Genomic DNA, 9,036 nt, shown 5'->3' with positions numbered 1-9,036 from the left:
TGTAGAGTGGTTGAAAAACATAAGACTCCAACATAAGTGTGTAAACTTCCGACTTCAACTGTATGTATACAGTAGCTAAGAAAGTAATACTAAGTGTATGTTGTGTAGTAAGCTGTTAGTAGCCAATGTGCCTCACCCTAATAATTTGGTCCATTTTCCCCTCATAATTTAGCCTACTGTTCTGACTTGGTGTTGCACATGTAGCTTATAGCCTGTTTTAGAGAAATGTCATCATCGAATATTGTAAGAGGTTTTGTTGTCTGCTTCTATGCCCCTTTTATTTATCCTACGGGTCTGATTTGGTGTAAAGGGAGAATACTGTAAGAAAAGCCCATGTTCTGCTGATCGTCAGGTGTAACAGTGATACGGTGTTGGGACTTCAAATCAAATCAAATCAAATTTGATTTGTCACATACACATGGTTAGCAGATGTTAATGCGAGTGTAGCGAAATGCTTGTGCTTCTAGTTCAGACAATGCAGTAATAACCAACAAGTAATCTAACTAACAATTCCAAAACTACTGTCTTATACACACAAGTGTAAGGGGATAAAGAATATGTACATAAAGATATATGAATGAGTGATGATACAGAGCAGCATAGGCAAGATACAGTAGATGGTATCGAGTACAGTATATACATATGAGATGAGTATGTAAACAAAGTGGCATAGTTAAAGTGGCTAGTGATACATGTATTACATAAAGATGCAGTAGATGATATAGAGTACAGTATATACAGTGCCTTGCGAAAGTATTCGGCCCCCTTGAACTTTGCGAACTTTTGCCACATTTCAGGCTTCAAACATAAAGATATAAAACTGCATTTTTTTGTGAAGAATCAACAACAAGTGGGACACAACATTTATTGGATATTTCAAACTTTTTTAACAAATCAAAAACTGAAAAATTGGGCAGTCGTCGTTGTTGGTAATCAAGCCTACCACTGTTGTGTCGTCCGCAAACTTGATGATTGAGTTGGAGGCGTGCATGGACACGCAGTCGTGGGTGAACAGGGAGTACAGGAGAGGGCTCAGAACGCACCCTTGTGGGGCCCCAGTGTTGAGGATCAGCGGGGTGGAGATGTTGTTGCCTATCCTCACCAGCTGGGGGCGGCCCGTCAGGAAGTCCAGTACCCAGTTTCACAGGGCGGGGTCGAGACCCAGGGTCTCGAGCTTGATGACGAGCTTGGAGGGTACTATGGAGTTAAATGCCGAGCTGTAGTCGATGAACAGCATTCTCACATAGGTATTCCTCTTGTCCAGATGGGTTAGGGCAGCGTGCAGTGTGGTTGAGATTGCATCGTCTGTGGACCTATGTGGGCGGTAAGCAAATTGGAGTGGGTCTAGGGTGTCAGGTAGGGTGGAGGTGATATGGTCCTTGACTAGTCTCTCAAAGCACTTCATGATGACGGAAGTGAGTGCTACGGGGGGGCGGTAGTCGTTTAGCTCAGTTACCTTAGCTTTCTTGGGAACAGGAACAATGGCGGCTCTCTTGAAGCATGTGGGAACAGCAGACTGGGATAGGGATTGATTGAATATGTCCGTAAACACACCAGCCAGCTGGTCTGCGCATGCTCTGAGGGAGCGGCTGGGGATGCCGTCTGGGCCTGCAACCTTGCGAGGGTTAACACGTTTAAATGTTTTACTCACCTCGGCTGCAGTGGAGGAGAGTCCGCATGTTTTGGTTGCAGGCCGTGTCAGTGGCACTGTATTGTCCTCAAAGCGGGCAAAAAAGTTATTTAGTCTGCCTGGGAGCAAGACATCCTGGTCCGTGACGGGGCTGGTTTTCTTTTTGTAATCCGTGATTGACTGTTGACCTTGCCACATACCTCTTGTGTCTGAGCCGTTGAATTGAGATTCTACTTTGTCTCTATACTGACGCTTAGCTTGTTTGATTGCCTTGCGGAGGGAAAAGCTACACTGTTTGTATTCGGTCATGTTTCCGGTCACCTTGCCATGATTAAAAGCAGTGGTTCGCGCTTTCAGTTTCACGTGAATGCTGCCATCAATCCACGGTTTCTGGTTTGGGAAGGTTTTAATCGTTGCTATGGGAACGACATCTTCAACGCACGTTCTAATGAGCTTGCACACCGAATCAGCGTATTTGTCAATGTTGTTGTCTGATGCAATACGAAACATATCCCAGTCCACGTGATGGAAGCAGTCTTGGAGTGTGGAATCAGATTGGTCGGACCAGCGTTGGACAGACCTCAGCATGGGAGCTTCTTGTTTTAGTTTCTGTCTGTAGGCAGGGATCAACAAAATGGAGTCGTGGTCAACTTTTCCGAAAGGAGGGCGGGGCAGGGCAATATATGCATCGTGGAAGTTAGAATAGCAATGATCCAAGGTTTTGCCAGCCCTGGTTGCGCAATCGATATGCTGATACAATTTAGGGAGTCTTGTTTTCAGATTTGCCTTGTTAAAATCCCCAGGTACAATGAATGCAGCCTCAGGATGTATGGATTCCAGTTTGCAAAGAGTCAAATAAAGTTAGTTCAGAGCCATCGATGTGTCTGCTTGGGGGGTAATACATACGGCTTTGATTATAATCGAAGAGAATTCCCTTGGTAGATAATGTGGTCGACATTTGATTGTGAGGAATTCTAAATCAGGTGAACAGAAGGATTTGAGTTCCTGTATGTTTTTGTGATCACACCACGTCTCGTTATCCATAAGGCATACGCCCCCGCCCCTCTTCTTACCTGAAAGATGTTTGTTTCTGTCGGCGCAATGGTTGGAGAAACCAGCTGGCTGCACCGACTCCGATAGCGTCTCTCCAGTGAGCCATGTTTCCGTGAAGCAAAGAACGGTACAGTCTCTGATGTCCCTCTGGAATGCTACCCTTGCTCGGATTTCATCAACCTTGTTGTGAAGAGACTGGACATTGGCAAGAAGTATACTAGGGAGTGGTGCACGATGTGCCCGTCTCCGGAGTCTGACCAGAAGACCGCTTCTTCTCGACTGTATGTAATGAAACCTAAAATGACCTGGGGTACTAATGTAAGAAATAACACGTAAAAAAAAAAAACTGCATAGTTTCCTAGGAACGCGAAGTGAGGCAGCCATTTCTGTCGCCGCCGATATTTAAAAAAAAAAAAAAAACTCTGCTGTTGGGACAGCTTTATGTATGCCCTAAAAGTTTGTGGGCACCATTTGTCACTGTTAAATTCCGATTAATGTATTGTTTAGTGTTGTGTTGTGTAGTGGATTTGCTGGCATGCATCTAAAAAAAAAATTTCCCACCAAGATTTGCATGCTGAAATCGGTACTGCTAACCTAGTTATTATAATCAAGTGGGTCATCGCATCACACAAATGTGGTTCGAGAAACTTACATTGTGGGGCTGAAACTTGAAGCGGCAGCAATCAATCATAAATGAACACCTCATGGTGCTGAAAATAGGCACATTCGAGTCGGCCTAATTCATTTCAACCGTCTTCATTTTAATTCAACTTTACTAACAACAAGAGGGCTTTGTGTTAGAGCCTATTTCTTCCCAAATTAGTAATAAGAGGAAGGACTACCTCTTTGGCAGATGAAATTAGGCTAGGATGCTATCCATACTTTTGTTGGTCAATTTCTGTACCCACCATCCACTCTTTAAATAATCTACCTTTGTGTCAGTGAAGTTAAAACCAGGACTCAAATTGAAGGGTTATGAGAGGGTATGCGTATGCCATAGGCCTACCTTCTGTTCAATTAAATAGCAAAAAGCACAGGCCTACTACCTTTTGTTTGCTTAAGATATATTTGATGTTTTAGATTCTTCAAAGTTGCCACCCTTTGCATTGATGACAGGTGCACCTTGTGCTGGGGACAATAAAAGGCCACTTTAAAATGTGCAGTTTTGTCGCACAACACAATGTCACACAATTGGCACGCTGACAGCAGGAATGTCCACCAGAAAATTGAATGTTAATTTGGCTGTACGTCCAACCAGCCTCACAACGGCAGACCACGTGTAACCAGCCCTGGACCTCCACATCTGGCTTCTTCCCCTGTGGAATCATCTGAGACCAGCCACCTGGACAGCTGATGAAACTGAGGAGTATTTATTTCTGTAATAAAGCCCTTTTGTGGGGAAAAAAACCAAATGGGTGGGTGGGCCTTTGCCCTCCCAGGCCCACCCATGGCTGCGCCTCTGCCCAGTCATGTAAAATCCATAGACTAGGGCCTAATGAATGTATTTCAATTGACAGATTTCCTTATATGAACTGTAACAGTAAAATCATTGAAATTGTGGCATATATTTTTGTTCTCCAAGTATTGTAGTTAGTGTCAGTCACGGTTAGACAGTTTACTTATCCTTTGGCTGTTATCTGTGAAAAGTATACAGTGAGGCGCTATAGCAACGGTATGTGCATTTACAGTGCATTATGTGGGATGTTTTTGTAAGTGGCTCAACCCTCCGACATTACCAATAATGGAAATAGTCTCTTCAAGCATCTTTATAAAAAGCCTTCCACTAAGGTGAATGCATCAAAGGACTTTTCTTCCACATAATCCCTCAAGGCTGTCATCAAATCAGGTCTCCTTCCCAGCACACTATAATATCCTACCGTATGCCCCTCATATAGTACAGCAGAGGCGATTTCCACACATGGAGATTTTTTTTTTTAGCAGGGTCTGAATAAAAAAAAACATCATTTTAAAAATGAATTTCATGCAAATTTATGTAATTTACATTGCAGAAGACATTAGCTGAATATTTTTTCATTCCTCACAAATGATCAAAATGAGTGGCTACTCTGACACTGACAAACTGAGAGAAATCTGGTCTTGAATTCAAACAATAGCCCAGGCCAAAGAAGCATCACACAGACTGTACAAAAGCAGGTTTCCATTGACCAAGGTATATTCAACAAAAGCAACGTTGCAACAAAAAAGTGCCGACATATGTAATGGAAAAGGACAGCTGTAGGGCTGGATTTCTTTTTTGAGACAAATAATGATGGAAACTGTGTTGTTCGAATAAATTATTGCCAAATAATTTTGAAGGTTTGCAATCTACACAACCTTCTCCACATTTTCAAAGTGAAAGAAAAATTATAGAACATTTTCCAAATTTATAAAAAGTAAAAGATGAAGATGTCTTGATTGGTGGAAGCACATTTGGCAGCCATGACAGCTGTGAATCAGTTTGAAAAAGATTCTAGCAACCTTGCACAACTCTTATACTCAACCTCAGTAAATTTGGTTGGGAATCATTAATGAAAAGCAATATTTTCAAACAGATTTAAGTCAGGACTGAGACTGGACCATTCAGGGACACTAACAACCTCTTGGAAAGCCATTCTGGTGTGTCTTTGGCATTCAATTTGTGTAACTATCCCGTTGAAAAATACAACTCTATCCTGGGTTAGGATTTCAGAAGACTACGGTGGGTTTTCCTCTAACTTTTTACCTGGGCTTTGCTCCTTTCATATATCTTTTGATCATGACAAACTCCCCAGTCCCTGCTGATGACAAGCATAACCGTAACATGATGCTGCCACCACAATAGTTCAAAATGTGCCTCCTCCTCCTCCTGTCCTCCTCCTTTTCTCTTCTTCCCCCTCTCTTCATACCCCTCTCCTCCTCCACTTCCGGTCCTCCTCTCCTCTACCTCCTCTCCTCTCCTTACCTCCTCCTCCCCCTCTTCTTCGTCTTCCACCTCCTCTCCTCCTCTTGCTCCTCCTCCTCCTACCTCCTCCTGCTCCTACTCCTCCTCATGGCAGACTTTTCTTCTTTTTCAATAAGTGTCACATTGCATACGTCAATGACATCAGACAGTGATATGCAAGTGCTTAGAAATGTGCATGTCCTATGTACATGTATGTGAGACCTTAGAAAGCTTAGCTTACATGTCTCTTGTATGTTTTTTTATATACAATACAGGCAACATTTATATTATGTCTAAATGTCAATCACCCATATACTGTAAGTCAGATATTACAAGAATTTCCTATGAATCTTGTATGTGTATTTCTGCCATATGTATTACAAGTTCAAGTTAAAACATAAGACATTTGTTAAATTATTCTATATATCTTCCAATTGGGAAGACAAGAGTTGTTGAGTGTTCCTGAGTGGTCTAGTCTCAGTACTGAATTACATTTGGTGAGAAAATCAGAGACAACCAAATTTACTGAGCTTGAGTTATTTTGATAAAACCATGTTGCCTTAAGACTTGATCCACGGCTGTAAATGGCTGCCAAAGGTGCTTCCAACAAGTATTAACTCGGGTGTGAAGAAATGCATAATCAAGACATCTTTTTTATATACAGTATATATATACAGTATATATAAAAATGGAGAACATTTTCTATAATTTTCTTTCACTTCACAAATGTGGAGTACATTTAAGTACGTTGTGTAGATCTGTAGGGAGAAAAATATAGTTGATTTTAAAGCAGCAACATGTGAAGACTGTGCAACGTGTATGGAGACTTTCACTAGAGGCAATGCAAGTATACAACAGTTTGGGGTCACTTAGAAATCTCCTTGTTTTTGAAAGAAAAGCACATTTTGTGTCCATTAAAATACATCAGATTTATCAGAAATACAATGTAGACATTGTTAATGTTGTAAATGACTATTATAGCTGGAAATGGCTGATTTTTAATGGATTATCTATATAGGCGTACAGAGGCCCATTATCAGCAACCATCACTCCTGTATTCCAATGGCACATTGTGTTGGCCAATCCAAGTTTATAATTTTAAAAGGCTAATTGATCATTAGAAAACCCTTTTGCAATTATGTTAACACAACTGAAAACTGTTGTCCTGATTAAAGAAGCAATAAAAGTGGCCTTCTTTAGACCAGTTGAGTATCTGGAGCATCAGCATTTGTGGGTTCGATTACAGGCTCAAAAGGCTAGAAACAAAGAACTTTCTACTAAAACTTGTCAGTCTACTCTTGTTCTGAGAAATGAAGGCTATTCCATGCGAGAAATTGCTAAGAAACTGAAGATCTCGTACAACGCTGTGAACTTCTCCCTTCACAGAACAGCGCAAACTGTCTCTAACCAGAATAGAAAGAGGAGTGTGAGGCCCCGGTGCACAACTGAGCAAGAGGACAAGTACATTAGAGTGTCTATGTTAAACAGTTTTTGGTTACTACATGATTGCATATGTGTTATTTCATAGTTTATGTCTTCACTATTATTCTACAATGTAGAAAATAGTAAAAAATAAAGAAAACCCCTTGAATAAGTAGGTGTTCTAAACTTTTGATCGGTAGTGTATGTTTTTTCAACAACTGGTTTTGGTCAATAATATCAAAGGCTGAACTGAAATCTAACAGTACAGCTCGCACAATCTTCTTATCAATTTCCTTCAACCAATCATCAGTCATTTGTGTCAGTGCAGTACATGTTGAGTGCCCTTCTCTATAAGCATGCTGAAAGTCTGTTGTTAATTTGTTTACAGAGAAATAGCATTGCATTTGGTCAAACAATTCTTTCAAACAGTTTGCTAAGAGCTGGCGGCAAACTTAGGGATCTGCTGTTAGAACCAGTAAATTCCGCTTTACCATTCTTGGGTAGCAGAATTACTTTGACTTTCCTCCAGGCCTGAGGACAAATACTTTCCTCTCGGCTCAGATTGAAGATATGACAGATAGGAGTGGCGATATAGTCAGCCACCATCTTCCGTAGCTTTCCATTTAAGTTGTCAATGCCAGGAGGTTTGTCATTATTGATCTTTAACAATACTTTTTCCACCTCTCCCAAACTAACTTTCCAACATTCAAACTTGCAATGCTTTCCTTTCAATATTTATTTTTATATGCATGAATACGATGGTTGACTCTTCGTTGTTGGCATTTCTTGCCCAAGTTTGCCCAATTTGCCAAAGAAATAATCATTCAAATAATTGTCCGATATCAAATGGTTTTGTGATGAATAAGCCATCTGATTCGATAAAAGATAGTTTGAATGTCTTTCTGCCCATAATTTAATTTAAATTACCTCAAACTTTATATCATTGATCTTGGCTTCATAATAAAGCTTATTATTTTTGTTGAGTTTAGTCACATAATTTCTCTATTTGCAGTAAGTCAGCCAGTCAGATGTACAGCCAGACTTATTAGCCACTCCTTTTCCCCCATCTCTTTCAACCATACCGTTTTTCAATTCCTCATCAATCCATGGAGCCTAAACAGTTCCAACAGTCAGTTTCTTAACAGGTTCATGTTTATCAATAATTGGAAGAAGCAATTTCATAAATTCATCAAGTACAGCATCTGGATGCTCCTCATTAATCACATCAGACCAACAAATATTGTTAACATCGTCCACATAAGTCATTTTAAGGTGAAAAGAAACAAACACATCATATCTGAAGGTGTGTGTGGGTGTGTGTGTGTGTGTGCAGTGGGAAGAGCGAGAGAGAAAGTTAAAGTGTCGGAGATAAGGGTATGGTGTGTGGTTGACATGCATTCATCACATGCATATGGCTCTGCAGGTTTCTCTTCCAGCAGGAGGAACATTAGCAGATTCCTCAGTATGGATATGAAAGGTCATTATGGCAATGATAGTCTTCGTCTTCTGGTGCACGCAATAAATGATTGTAGTTATCAGGTAAAGTCTTATTCCATCAGTTTGGATTTCCGGTTGCTCTCACCAGCGATGTCGGGATTGATTCAAAAATTACATTTAAGGGCAAAGAGAAAGAGAGGAAAGAACACCGAGGTCTCAACATATCATCATCCATTAACAATATGAATACCAATGATTCACGATGAAAACAGACATGAAACATTAAAATGTCAATTTCTCTCATCATGCCAGAATGCTAGAGTAGATTTCTGTTACACTTGTTCATATTTTCCATAAAAATGTCTTTCAAACTTTCCATATCTACCCTGTAATTGGCGAAGGGTATTTACATATAACCTACATTTCCTCAACATCAAAGCTAGAGGTGAGCTGCCTGGAGGCCCTTGTAAAATACATTATATGCCAAAACACTGGACAGGATTATAAAGCATTCAAGGGGATCTGACTGAAGTGCATAACCCATAGAGGAACTCAGTTACATGCCACTTACTCA

Source organism: Oncorhynchus masou, chromosome 19 (genome assembly GCF_036934945.1).
Source record: "Oncorhynchus masou masou isolate Uvic2021 chromosome 19, UVic_Omas_1.1, whole genome shotgun sequence".
Taxonomy (NCBI): Eukaryota; Metazoa; Chordata; class Actinopteri; order Salmoniformes; family Salmonidae; genus Oncorhynchus; species Oncorhynchus masou.
Note: the sequence above shows the minus strand (reverse complement) of the source record.